Here is a 15,276-nt window from a genome sequence, read left to right as displayed (position 1 = left end):
GATACATCTCCAATGTATCTATAATTTTTTATTGTTCCATGTTGTTACATCATCATTCTTCGATGTTTTATGATCATTTTATAGCAAATTTATATCGTTTTTTGGACTAACCTATTGACATTGTGCCTAGTGCCAGTTGTTGTTTTTTGCTATTTTTTTCCTTCGCAGAAAATCAATATCATATGACGTCCAAATGCCATGAAACTTTATGAAGATTGTTTTTGGACCAGAAGGAAACTGGGAGCCAAGAATGAGCAACAAATGAGGCCCAGGGGGGCCACTAGACACCAGGGCGTGCTCAAGGCCCCTTGCGCGGCCTGGTATCTAGTGGGGCGCTCGGGCACCTCCTCCACCTCCTTTGAGCTCTATAAATACCCCAATATTCAAAAAACCCTAGAGGAATCGAAGAAAAATCATTTCAGCTGTCGTTAGTTCGAGAGCCACAAAATCCAATCTAGAGCCTGTTCCGGAGAGGAACACGATCACGGAGGGGTTCACCATCCTCATTGGTGCTCCTCCAATAATGCATGAGTAGTTCATATCAGACCTACGAGTATTTAGGCAGTATCTAGATGGCTTTCTCTCTCATTTTGTTTCTCAATACAGTGGTCTCTTGGAGATCCATATGATGTAACTCTTTCTTTTGTGGTGTGTTTGTTGGGATCCGATGAATTGTGAGTTTATGATCAGATCTATGAAAACATATTCATGCTTGATTATTATAGCCTCGTATTCCTTCTCCAATATTTGGTTTTTGTCTAGCCAACATGATTTTTTATCTTGCAATGGGAAGAGGTGCTTTGTGATGGGTTCAATCTTGCGATGCTCAATCTCAGTGACAAAAAGAGACATGACACACATGTATCGTTGCTATCAAGGATAAAACGATGGGGTCTATTCCTACATGAATAGATCTTGTCTACATCATGTCATAGTTCTTAAGACATTACTATGTTTCTCCATGAACGCAATGTTGGGGAACGTTGCATGGGAAACAAAAAATTTCCTACGCGCACGAAGACCTATCATGGTAATGTCCATCTACGAGAGGGGATGTCCGATCTACTTACCCTTGTAGACCGCACAGCAGAAGCGTTAGTGAACGCGGTTGATGTAGTGGGACGTCCTCACATCCCTCGATCCGCCCTGCGAACCGTCCCGCGATCAGTCCCACGATCTAGTGCCGAACGGACGGCACCTCTGCGTTCAGCACACGTACAGCTCGACGATGATCTCGGCCTTCTTGATCCAGCAAGAGAGACGGAGAGGTAGATGAGTTCTCCGGCAGCGTGACGGCGCTCCGGAGGTTGCTGGTGATCTAATCTTAGCAGGGCTCCGCCCGAGCTCCGCAGAAACACGATCTAGAGGTAAAACCGTGGAGGTATGTGGTCGGGCTGTCATGGCAAAGTCGTCTCAAATCAGCCCTAAAACCTCCGTATATATAGGGGGAAGAGGGGGAGCCTTCCCTTGGGGATCAAGAGGCCCCAAGGGGGTGGGCCGAGCCAAGGGGGGAAGGTCTCCCCTTCCAAACCGAATCCAACTTGGTTTGGAAGGTGGAGTCCTTCTTCCCTTTCCCACCTCCTCCTTTTGTTTCTCTTTGATTTTCTTCCTATGGCGCATAGGGCCTTCTTGGGCTGTCCCACCATCCCACTAAGGGCTGGTGCGCTACCCCCAAGGCCTATGGGCTTCCCCGGGGTGGATTGCCCCCCCCCCCCCCGGTGAACACCCGGAACCCATTCGTCATTCCCGGTACATTCCCGGTAACTCCGAAAACCTTCCGGTAATCAAATGAGGTCATCCTATATATCAATCTTCGTTTCCGGACCATTTCGGAAACCCTCATGACGTCTGTGATCTCATCCGGGACTCCGAACAACATTCGGTAACCAACCATATAACTCAAATACGCATAAAACAACGTTGAACCTTAAGTGTGCAGACCCTACGGGTTCGAGAACTATGTAGACATGACCCGAGTGACTCCTCGGTCAATATCCAATAGCGGGACCTGGATGCCCAATTGCCCATATTGGATCCTACATATTCTACGAAGATCTTATCGTTTGAACCTCAGTGCCAAGGATTCATATAATCCCGTATGGCATTCCCTTTGTCCTTCGGTATGTTACTTGCCTGAGATTCGATCGTCAGTATCCGCATACCTATTTCAATCTCGTTTACCGGCAAGTTTCTTTACTCGTTCCGTAATACAAGATCCCGCAACTTACACTAAGTCACATTGCTTGCAAGGCTTGTGTGTGATGTTGTATTACCGAGTGGGCCCCGAGATACCTCTCCGTCACACGGAGTGACAAATCCCAGTCTCGATCCATACTAACTCAACGAACACCTTCGGAGATACCTGTAGAGCATCTTTATAGTCACCCAGTTACGTTACGACGTTTGATACACATAAAGCATTCCTCCGGTGTCAGTGAGTTATATGATCTCATGGTCATAGGAACAAATACTTGACACGCAGAAAACAGTAGCAACAAAATGACACGATCAACATGCTACGTCTATTAGTTTGGGTCTAGTCCATCACGTGATTCTCCTAATGACGTGATCCAGTTATCAAGAAACAACACCTTGTTCATAATCAGAAGACCCTGACTATCTTTGATCAACTGGCTAGCCAACTAGAGGCTTGCTAGGGACAGTGTTTTGTCTATGTATCCACACATGTATATAAGTCTTCATTCAATACAATTATAGCATGGATAATAAACGATTATCATGAACTAAGAAATATAATAATAACTAATTTATTATTGCCTCTAGGGCATATTTCCAACAGTCTCCCACTTGCACTAGAGTCAATAATCTAGTTCACATCACCATGTGATTCCAACGAATCCAACACCCATATAGTTATGGGGTCTGATCACGTCTTGCTTATGAGAGAGGTTTTAGTCAACGGTTCTGAAATTTTCAGATTCGTGTGTTCTTTACAAATATTTATGTCATCTTATAGATGCTGCTACTATGTGCTATTCGGAAATACTCCAAATATCTACTCTACTATACGAATCCGTTTCACTACTCATAGTTATTCGGATTAGTGTCAAAGCTTACATCGACGTAACCCTTTACGACGAACTCTTTAACCACCTCCATAATCGAGAAAAATTCCTTAGTCCATCAGTTACTAAGGATAAATTTTGACCGCTGCTAGTGATTCAATCATGGATCACTCTCTGTACCTCTCAACAGACTTGCTGCAAGGCACACATCAGGTGCGGTACTCAGCATGGCATACTTTAGAGTCTACGGCTAAGGCACAGAAGACGACCTTCGTCTATTTTCTTTATTCTGCCGTGGTCGGGTTTTGAGTCTTACTTAAATTCACACCTTACAACGCAACCAAGAACTCCTTCTTCGCTGATCTATTTTGAGCTCCTTCAAAACTTGTCAAGGCATGCATCTTGTTGAAACTTCCATTAAGCGCTTTCGATCTATCTCCATAGATTTTTTGATGCTCAACGTTCAAGTAGCTCAATCCAGGTATTCCTTTGAAAACTCCTTTCAAACAACCTTGTATGCTTTACAGAAATTCTACATTACTTTTGATCCACAATATGTCAACCACATATACTTATCAGAAATTCTATAGTGCTCCCACTCACTTCTTTGGAAATACAAGTTTCTCATAAACCTTGTACAAACCCAAAATCCTTGATCATCTCATCAAAGTGTATATTCCAACTCCGAGATGCTTGCACCAGTGCATTTAAGGATCGCTGGAGCTTGCATACTTGCTAGTATCTTTAGGATCGACAAAACCTCATGGTTGTATCTCATACAATGTTTGCTCAAGGAAACCGTCGAGGAAACAATGTTTTGACATCCTACATGCAATATTTCATAAATAATGCAGCAACTACTAACATAATTCTAACAGACTTTTAGCATCGCTACGAGTGAGAAAGTCTCATCATAGTCAACTGTTTGATCTTGTCGGGAACATCTTTGCGACAAGTCGAGCTTTTCTTAATAGTGACTTATCACTATCATCGTCTGTCTTCCTTTTAAAGATCCATCTTTACTCAATAGTCCTATGACCATCAAGTAGTTCTTCCAAAGTCTACACTTTGTTTTCATACATGGATCCTCTCTCGGATTTCATGGCTTCCAGCCATTTTGTCGGAATCTGGGCCCACCATTGCTTTCTCCATAACTCGTAGGTTCACTGTTGCTCAACAACATGACCTCCAAGACAGGGTTACCGTACCACTCTGTAGTAGTACGCGACCTTGTCAACCTACGAGGCTTGTAGTAACTTGATCCGAGGCTCGATGATCACCATCATCAGCTTTCACTTCAATTGGTGTAGGCGCCACAGGAACAACTTCCTGCGCCCTGCTACACACTGGTCGAAGTGATGGTTCAATAACCTCATCAAGTTCTACCACCCTCCCACTCAATTCTTTCGAGAGAAACCTTTCCTCGAGAAAGGATCCGTTTCTAGAAACAAACACTTTCCATTCGGATCTGAGATAGGAGATGTACCCAACTGTTTTGGATATCCTATGAAGATGCATTTATCCGTTTTGGGTTCGAGCTTATCAGACTAAAACTTTTTCACATAAGTGTCGAAACCCCAAACTTTCAAGAAATGACAGTTTAGATTTCTCTAAACCTCAGTCTATACTGTGTCATCTCAACGGAAATACGTGGTGCCCTATTTAAAGTGAATGCGGTTGTCTCTAATGCTTAACCCATAAACGATAGTGGTAATTTGATAAGAGACATCATAGCATGCACCATACCAAATAGTGTGTGGCTATGACGTTCAGACACATCATCACACTATGATGTTCTAGGTGGCATGAACTGCGAAACAATTTCCACATTGTCTTAACTGCGTACCAAAACTCGTAACTCAGATATTCATTTCTATGATCATATCGTAGACAGTTTATCCTCTTGTTACGACGAACTTCACTCCGAAACAGAATTGAACTTTTCAATATTTCAGACTTGTGATTCATTAAGCAAATACTCTAGTATCTACTCAAATCGTCATTGAAGTAAGAACATAATGATATCCACTGCGTGCCTCAGCACCCATTGGACTGCATACATCAAAATGTATCACTTCCAACAAGTTACTATCTTATTTCATCTCAATGAAAACAAGGCCTTGCTCATGTGGTATGATTTGCATGTCACTAGTGATTCAAAATCAAGTGAGTATAAAGATCCATCAGCATGGAGCCTCTTCATGCAATTTATACCAACATGACTCAAGCGGCAGTGCCACAAGTAAGTGGTACTATCATCATTACCTCGTATCTTTTGGCACCAATATCATGAACATGTGTAACACTACGATCGAGATTCAATAAACCATTGAAGGTGATTATTCAAGAAAATAGAGTAACCATTATTCTCTTTAAATGAATAATCGTATTGCAATAAACACGATCCAATCATGTTCATGCTTAACGCAAGCACCAAATAACAATTATTTAGGTTTAACACAAATCCCGATGGTAGAGGGAGCGTGCGAAGTTTGATCATATCAACCTTGGAAACACTTCCAACACGTATCGTCACCTCGCCTTTAGCTAGTCTCCGTTTATGCCGTAGCTTTAATTTCGTGTTACTAATCATTTAGCAACCGAACCAGTATCCAATACCCTCATGCTACTAGGAGTACTAGTAAAGTACACATCAACATCATGTATATCAAATATACTTCTTTCAACTTTTGCCAGCCTTCTTATCTACCAAGTATCTAGAGTTGCTCCGCCTTAGTGACTGTTCCCCTCATTACAGAAGCACTTAGTCTCGGGTTTGGGTTTAATCTTGGGTCTCTTCATTAGTGCAGCAACTGTTTTGCCGTTTCACGAAGTATCCCTTCTAGCCCTTGCCTTTCTTGAAACTTAGTGGTTTTACAAACCATCAACTATTGATGCTCCTTCTTGATTTCTACTTTCGCAGTGTCAAACATTGCGAATCGCTCAAGGATCATTTTATCTATCCTTGATATGTTATAGTTCATCATGAAGCTCTCACAGCTTGGTGGCAGTGACTTTGGAGAACCATCACTATCTCATCTGGAAGATTAACTCCCACTTGATTCAAGTGATTGTCGTACTCAGACAATCTGAGCACACGCTCAACGATTGAGCTTTTCTCCTTTACTTTGTGGACAAAGAATCTTGTCGGAGGTCTCGTAACTCTCAACAAGGGCACGAGCATGAAATCACAATTTCATCTCTTTAGAACATCACTTATGTTCCGTGACGTTTCAAAACATCTTCGGTGCCTTGCTTCTAAGCCATTAAGTATTTTGCACTGAACTATCGTGTAGTCATCAGAAAAGTGTATGTCGGATGTTCACAGCATCCACAGACGACGCTCGAGGTGCACCACACCGAGTGGTGCATTAAGGACATAAGCCTTCTGTGCAGCAACGAGGACAATCCTCTTCAAAGTTTGCTACTATCAACTTTCAACTAAATTTTCTCTAGGAACATATAAAAACAGTAGAGCTATAGCGCAAGCTACATCGTAATTCGCAAAGACCATTAGACTATGTTCATGACAATTAGTTCAATTAATCATATTACTTAAGAACTCCCACTCAAAAAGTACATCTCTCTAGTCATTTGAGTGGTACATGATCCAAATCCACTATCTCAAGTCCGATCATCACGTGAGTCGAGAATAGTTTCAGTGGTAAACATCTCTATGCTAATCATATCAACTATACGATTCATGCTCGACCTTTCGGTCTCATGTGTTCCGAGGCCATGTCTGCACATGCTAGGCTCGTCAAGCTTAACCCGAGTGTTCTGCGTGTGCAACTGTTTTGCACCCGTTGTATGTGAACGTTGAGTCTATCACACCCGATCATCACGTGGTGTCTCGAAACGAAGAACTGTCGCAACGGTGCACAGTCGGGGAGAACACAATTTCGTCTTGAAATTTTAGTGAGAGATCACCTCATAATGCTATCGTCGTTCTAAGCAAGATAAGGTGCAAAAAGGATTAACATCACATGCAATTCATAAGTGACATGATATGGCCATCATCATGCGCTTCTTGATCTCCATCACCAAAGCACCGACACGATCTTCTTGTCACCGGCGTCACACCATGATCTCCATCAACGTGTCGCCATCGGGGTTGTCGTGCTACTCATGCTATTACTACTAAACCTACGTCCTAGCAATATAGTAAACGCATCTGCAAGCACAAACGTTAGTTTAAAGATAACCCTATGGCTCCTGCCGGTTGCCGTACCATCGACGTGCTAGTCGATATTAACTATTACAACATGATCATCTCATACATCCAATATGTCACATCACATCGTTGGCCATATCACATCACAAGCATACCCTGCAAAAACAAGTTAGACGTCCTCTAATTTTGTTGTTGCATGTTTTACGTGGTGACCATGGGTATCTAGTTGGATCGCATCTTACTTACGTAAACACCACAACGGAGATATATGAATTGCTATTTAACCTCATCCAAGGACCTCCTCGGTCAATTCCGATTCAACTAAAGTTGGAGAAACTGACACCCGCCAGTCATCTTTGAGCAACGGAGTTACTCGTAGCGATGAAACCAGTCTCTCGTAAGCTTACGAGTAATGTCGGTCCAAGCCGCTTCGATCCAACAATACCGCGGAATCAAGAAAAGACTAAGGAGGGCAGCAAAACGCACATCACCGCCCACAAAAACTTTTGTGTTCTACTCGAGAAGACATCTACGCATGAACCTGGCTCATGATGCCACTGTTGGGGAACGTTGCATGGGAAACAAAAAATTTCCTACGCGCACGAAGACCTATCATGGTGATGTCCATCTACGAGAGGGGATGTTCGATCAACGCACCCTTGTAGACTGCACAGCAGAAGCGTTAGTGAACACGGTTGATGTAGTGGAACGTCCTCACGTCCCTCGATCCGCCCCTCGAACCGCCCCGCGATCAGTCCCACGATCTAGTGCCGAACGGACGGCACCTCCGCGTTCAGCACACGTACAGCTCGGCGATGATCTCGGCCTTCTTGATCCAGCAAGAGAGACGGAGAGGTAGATGAGTTCTCCGGCAGCGTGACGGCGCTTCGGAGGTTGGTGGTGATCTAATCTCAGCAGGGCTCCGCCTGAGCTCCGCAGAAACGCGATCTAGAGGTAAAACCGTGGAGGTATGTGGTCGGGCTGCCGTGGCAAAGTCATCTCAAATCAGCCCTAAAACCTCCGTATATATAGGGGGAAGAGGGGGAGCCTTGCCTTGGGGCTCAAGAGGCCCCAAGGGGGTAGGCCGAGCCAAGGGGGGAAGGTCTCCCCTTCCAAACCGAATCCAACTTGGTTTGGAAGGTGGAGTCCTTCTTCCCTTTCCCACCTCCTCCTTTTTTTATTTTCTCTTTGATTTTCTTCCTATGGAGCATCGGGCCTTCTTGGGCTGTCCCACCAGCCCACTAAGGGCTGGTGCGCCACCCCCAAGGCCTATGGGCTTCCCCGGGGTGGGTTGCCCCCCCCCCCCCCCCGGGTGAACACCCGGAACCCATTCGTCATTCCCGGTAACTCCGAAAACCTTCCGGTAATCAAATGAGGTCATCCTATATATCAATCTTCGTTTACGGACCATTCCGGAAACCCTCGTGACGTCCGTGATCTCATCCGGGACTCCGAACAACATTCGGTAACCAACCATATAACTCAAATACGCATAAAACAACGTCGAACCTTAAGTGTGCAGACCCTGCGGGTTCGAGAACTATGTAGACATGACCCGAGTGACTCCTCGGTCAATATCCAATAGCGGGACCTGGATGCCCATATTGGATCCTACATATTCTACGAAGATCTTATCGGTTGAACCTCAGTGCCAAGGATTCATATAATCCCGTATGTCATTCCCTTTGTCCTTCGGTATGTTACTTGCCTGAGATTCGATCGTCAGTATCCGCATACCTATTTCAATCTCATTTACCGGCAAGTCTCTTTACTCGTTCCGTAATACAAGATCCCGCAACTTACACTAAGTCACATTGCTTGCAAGGCTTGTGTGTGATGTTGTATTACCGAGTGGGCCCCGAGATACCTCTCCGTCACACGGAGTGACAAATCCCAGTCTCGATCCATACTAACTCAACGAACACCTTCGGAGATACCTGTAGAGCATCTTTATAGTCACCCAATTACGTTGCGACATTTGATACACACAAAGCATTCCTCCGGTGTCAGTGAGTTATACGATCTCATGGTCATAGGAACAAATACTTGACACGTAGAAAACAGTTGCAACAAAATGACACGATCAACATGCTACGTCTATTAGTTTGGGTCTAGTCCATCATGTGATTCTCCTAATGATGTGATCCAGTTATCAAGCAACAACACCTTGTTCATAATCAGAAGACCCTGACTATCTTTGATCAACTGGCTAGCCAACTAGAGGCTTGCTAGGGACAGTGTTTTGTCTATGTATCCACACATGTATATAAGTCTTCATTCAATACAATTATAGCATGGATAATAAACGATTATCATGAACTAAGAAATATAATAATAACTAATTTGTTATTGCCTCTAGGGCATATTTCCAACACGCAATACACTAGATCCATGTTGGATAGCGATCTATGTGTGGAGTAATAGAAGTAGATGCAGACAGAAGTAGATCTACTTATCTTGGACATGATGCCTATGTTGGGGAACGTTGCATGGGAAACAAAAAAATTCCTACGCACACGAAAACCTATCATGGTGATGTCCATCTACGAGTGGAGATTAGATGTACGTACCCTTGTAGATCGCACAGCGGGAAGCGTTAAGAAACGCAGTTGATGTAGTGGAACGTCTTCACTTCCCTCGAACCGTCCCACAAACCGTCCCGCGATCCGTCCCACGATCCGTTCCGATCTAGTGCCGAACGGACGGCACCTCCGCGTTCAGCACACGTACAGCTCGACGATGATCTCGGCCTTCTTGATCCAGCAAGTAAGACAGAGAAGTAGATGAGTTCTCCGGCAGCGTGACGACGCTCGTGTGGTGGTGAGATCTACTCCTGCGGGGCTCCGCCCGAGCTCCGCGGAAATCCGATCTAGAGGTAAAACTATGTGGAACAGGCTAGAGTTGCACGTGGCAAAGTTGTGTTTCAAAAAGCCCTAAACCACCACTATATATAGGAGGGAGGGGGAGGGGCTAGCCTTGAGGGACAAGTCCCTCAAGGTGCGTCGGCCACCAGGAGGAGGAGGACTCCTCCTCCAATTCGGTTTGGGAAGGAGGAGTCCTCCTCTTCCTTCCCACCTCCCTCTTTCCTTTTCCTTTTTCTTTTATTTTGGTATTTTCTTTATGTGGCACCATAGCCCTCTTGGGCTGACTCCACCAGCCCACTAAGAACTTGTGGCGCCACCCCAGGGCCTTGGGCTCAATAATAAGAATATCATATTTCTTCTTGGCAGTACGAAGAGGAATTTTGAACCCTCCAATAGTGATTGTGGCAATTGGCTCAACGATATTAATATTATTTACCGAAGCTAGTTTCTTTGGAAAAGGCACCGTATGTTGTTTGTCATTGACATGAAAAGTAACATTGCTTTTGTTGCAATCAATAACAACCCCTCAGTATTTAGCAAGGGTCTACCAAGGATAATCGACGTGTTGTCGTCCGCTCGCATATCAAGAAGAACAGTCTGTAAGATAGTAACATTTGCAACCACAATAGGAACGTCCTCACAAATCCCAATAGGTAAAGCAATAGATTTATCAGCCATTGATGACCCACAAGTATAGGGGGTCAATCGTAGTCTTTTGATAAGTAAGAGTGTCGAACCCAACGAGGAACAGAAGTAAATGACAAGTGGTTTTCAGCAAGGTAATTTCTGCAAGCACTGAAATAGCGGTAACAAGTTGTTTGATAGCAAGATAACTGTAACAACTGACAAGTAGCAATAGTAATAATAGGTGCAGCAAGGCAGCCCAATCATTTTTTGGCAAAGGACAGGCCAGAACAATTTCTTATAATAGGCAAAGCATTCTCGAGGGCACATGGGAATTTCATCTAGTCACTTTCATCATGTTGGGTTAATTCATGTTCGTTATTTTGATAATTTGATATGTGGGTGGACCGGTGCTTTGGTGTTGTTCTTACTTGAACAAACCTCCCACTTATGATTAACCCTCTCGCAAGCATCCGCAACTACGATAAAACTACTAAGAATAAATTATAACCATAACATTTGAAAGGACGTGGATGTCGCCTAGAGGGGGCGGGGTGAATAGGCGCTTTAAAATAATTACGGTTTAGGCTTGAACAAATGTGGAATAAGACTAACGTTTAATTAGTCAAGCACAAAACCTAAAACAACTAGGCTCACCTATGTGCACCAACAACTTATGCTAAGAAAGATAAACAACTAAGTGATATCAAGATATAAAAATCCACACATTTATACCTTACATTAGGGCTATGTCATTGCCAACACTTCACTGGTCATTATGTCGTGTTGAACTATTATGGAGTATTTGAAGATTTTATGTCACTGTGTCTCAGTTAGCTCTTCATTCGCTGGAAATATCTTGCAGATATTGATATTTGGTGAGGGTTACATATGATTATGCATGGAGTAATGCTATTCAGATGAACGGATCTTACAAAAAGTTTTACGTACTACTTAAATTGGGAGTGAGTGACGTAAAAGCATGGGGCCAACAAACTACTACATAGAGTTTTTGTAAAAAGGTCTACATAGGCATATGATTTTCGTTATGCATGGGACCTATTATGGAGTTTGTGGAATATATTAATTGCATGCTGTGGATGTCCTTAAAACAGAGGAAGCTCTAGTGATTTTTTGCAGAAAGTTGATGCTAGCTTTCCCTTGATAGTGTATGTGGTAGCATTCCAAGTGCTAAATGGCTTGGCCTTGGGGTGTTAAGTTGGTGCACACCAAAGTATTCGTGATAGTCCCTAGAAAAAAAGGTTCATGGCAGGGAGAATCATTCCTTTTGTCACGTGTCGTTTTACTGTGAATCCTTGGGGTGTTAAGTTGGTGCACACCAAAGTATTCGTGATAGTCCCTAGAAAAAAAAGTTCTTGACAGGGGAAATCCTTCCTTTTGGTGCCTGCCTTTTTACTGTGTAATCTATAATCAATTATGTATTGTTTGGTCCATAACATACATCATGCCAGTAATTTGGTTACTTATATAGCTACATGAGGTTTGTGAAGGTTAGCAAGGAGGGGAAAATCCTTGTAGTCTATCGCATCCTAGCCAAAACCCTCAATCTAATCAAAGGCCACAACTCTAAAACTCATGAAGTTATGGGAATTTTGAAGAATTTGATGTTCAACATCATTCATGGCATTCCAATTGATGCACACGATTTCTTCTTAGGGACTTTGGCCATGGTTGCTCAGTTGCCATTTGATATGAAGCCTTACACTCCATGGCTTATGAGATTCATCAGATCTCAAACCGCAATAAACTATCAAGCTGATTTTCAAAATCATCTCAGCTATCTGCCACCTTTGGAAATTCTTTGAAGCACAATTTCAATACTCCCAGGAAAAGGTAAATGAGTCATTGATGAAGGTATGTGTCCCCTTGATGGACAATTTCGTCACCCTGCTTCACAATCAACAAGTGATGACACTGCTTCCCATGACATAGATGCAAATACCTCGCAAAAAATCATCAAGGTGAAACACCTCGCATCATGACTGGCCGTGAACTTCTCATAAGTCTGCATAAGAAAGTGGATAGGAATCATGATGAGATTAGGCATAAAATTTCTCCGATGCTTCATAATATGTGATGCACAACACATTAGGAGAGAACCACTACTATGCCCATAAAACTTCTGATCGCACCTCGGCCATCATATCTCACCTAAAATCACCTGCAAAACTTGAAGATACGGAGTTTGATTGGTCGTTTCCGCCAAAGAATAAGTTCAAGAAAGTTCAAGTTCCTCCACTTGTGCGAGAATCACTTTCTTCGTCACGCACAACTCATTAATTTAAGGACCTTGATGACACTGCTACCGCCCCCATGTAGATCACGACCCCCAACACCAACGTTGGCGCTCATCCACCTTCAAGATGATTTTCTTCGGGGCGTTAGTTCTCAATTTCGTATCCTTCTGGCCATTTGATGCCAAAGGGGGAGAAATTTGAGTTAGTCTTCAAGTGAGTCGTTATATATGATTTGTTTTTGTTTAAGTTACAACCCTTGTTCTTTTGTGGTGTTTAGTCGTATTGAGTTGTAAACTTAAGTCTGATGGTGGTCTAACGTTTTTGAACTGCTTTATTTGCATGCTTTAGCTGCAATGTTATACCTATGCACGCATGCTGAATTTTGTTAGTCATCATTTTTATCATGCATTGCAATTTATTCATATTATATGTTCAATGCATTGTTGGATTCCATGATATAGGGGGAGATCTCCATAATTTCAACTTGCCATGTGCATTTTCAATCCAAAGCAAATTCTTCAATAAGCACATCTTCAGGAGGAATTCCTTTATGTCATGTAATCAAATTCTTCATACTATGTACCTACACTACCTATTACTTATCCCCATTGAATACTTAACCAATTTGTCATCAATCACCAAAAAGGGGGAGATTGTTAGTGCATATAGTGCCCCCTTAATGGTTTTGGAGTATGAAAGACAAATGGTTTAAGGGTCTAATGTGTTTGTGACTGTACATAGCCACCCTCACAATCAGTAGTTGGTTGGATACTCCAAGAGATAGATTGGTAAGTGTCATATAAAGCATCCCATCTGAAAGATCATGGTGCCCACATGTGTGGTTTTGGTAATTGATAACATTCTCTATGGACTAATGGTTGCCTTGAGTTATATTCGAAGGATTTGTCCATATACATTTCTTGAATTCCATTTGTTGGTTTCTAGGAGTTTATATGATGACCAATGTGGTGCAATGTCTACTACACAACCTTCTTCTTGTAGACTCGTGTTGGGCCTCCAAGCGCAGAGTTTTGTAGGACAGTAATTTTTCCCCTAAAGTGGATGACCTAAGGTATATCAATCTGTGGGAGGCGTAGGATGAAGATGGTCTATCTCAAGCAACCCTGGAATCAAATAAGAAAGAGTCTCTTGTGTCCCCAACACACCCAATACAATGGTAAATTGTATAGGTGCACTAGTTCGGCGAAGAGATGGTGATACAAGTGTAATATGGATGGTAGATATAGGTTTTTGTAATCTAAAAATATAAAACAACAAGGTAACAAATAGTAAACAGCAAGAAAAACGTTGTATAAATGCTTGGAAACAAGGCCTAGGGTCCATATTTTCACTAGTGCAAGTTCTCTCAACAATACAAACATAGTTGAATCATATATAAATCCCTCACGTGCGACAAAGAGTTCACTCCAAAATCAGAAATAGCGGAGAACAAACGAAGAAATTATTGTAGGGTACGAAACCACCTCAAAGTTATCTTTTTTGATCAATCTTATGAGCTATCCCTATAAGTGTCACAAACAGCCCTAGAGTTCGTACTAAAATAACACCTTAAGAAACACAACAACCAAAACCCTAATGTCACCTAGATACTACAATGTCACCACAAGTACCCATGGACATGATTATACGATATGCATCACAAAATTTCAGATTCATCATGTTCAATCCAACACAAAGAACTTCAAAGAGTGCCCCGAAGTTTCTACCGGAAAGTCAAGACGAAAACATGTGTCAACCCCTATGCATAGATTTCCAAGGTCACGGAACCCGCAAGTCGATCACCAAAACATACATCAGGTGGATCAATAGAACACCCCATTGTCACCATAGATATCCCATCGTAAGACATACATCAAGTGTTCTCAAATCCTTAAAAACTCAATGTGATAAGAAAACTTCAAAGGGAAAATTCAATTCATTACAAGAAGATAGAGAGGGGAAAACTCCATATGATTCATCTATATTAATAAAGCTCGTGATACATCAAGATCGTGTCATCTCAAGAACACGAGAGAGAGAGAGAGATATTGAACACATAACTACCAGTACATGCCCTCAGCCCCGAGGAGGATTACATACATATTATCATGGTGAGAAAGAGAGATTTGTTGATGGAGAGGTGCAACCCCGAAGAGATGGAGGCGATGGCGGCCACGACACTAGCGACAGGCGGCGGCCCCTGGCCCCTCCTTTTTGCTTGGTCTTGTTGTTGCAATGGAGGAGCCTCTACCCTTCTTGGCGGCTGCCAAGGGAGAGGCAAATTCGTGGCTCTTGGTGGCTCTACCAAAATTAGGGTCTTTCTCTCCTTG

This window comes from Hordeum vulgare, chromosome 5H, assembly GCF_904849725.1.
Source record: "Hordeum vulgare subsp. vulgare chromosome 5H, MorexV3_pseudomolecules_assembly, whole genome shotgun sequence".
Lineage (NCBI taxonomy): Eukaryota > Viridiplantae > Streptophyta > Magnoliopsida > Poales > Poaceae > Hordeum > Hordeum vulgare.
The sequence above is the reverse complement of the archived record's forward strand: the minus strand, read 5'-3'. Positions refer to the sequence as shown.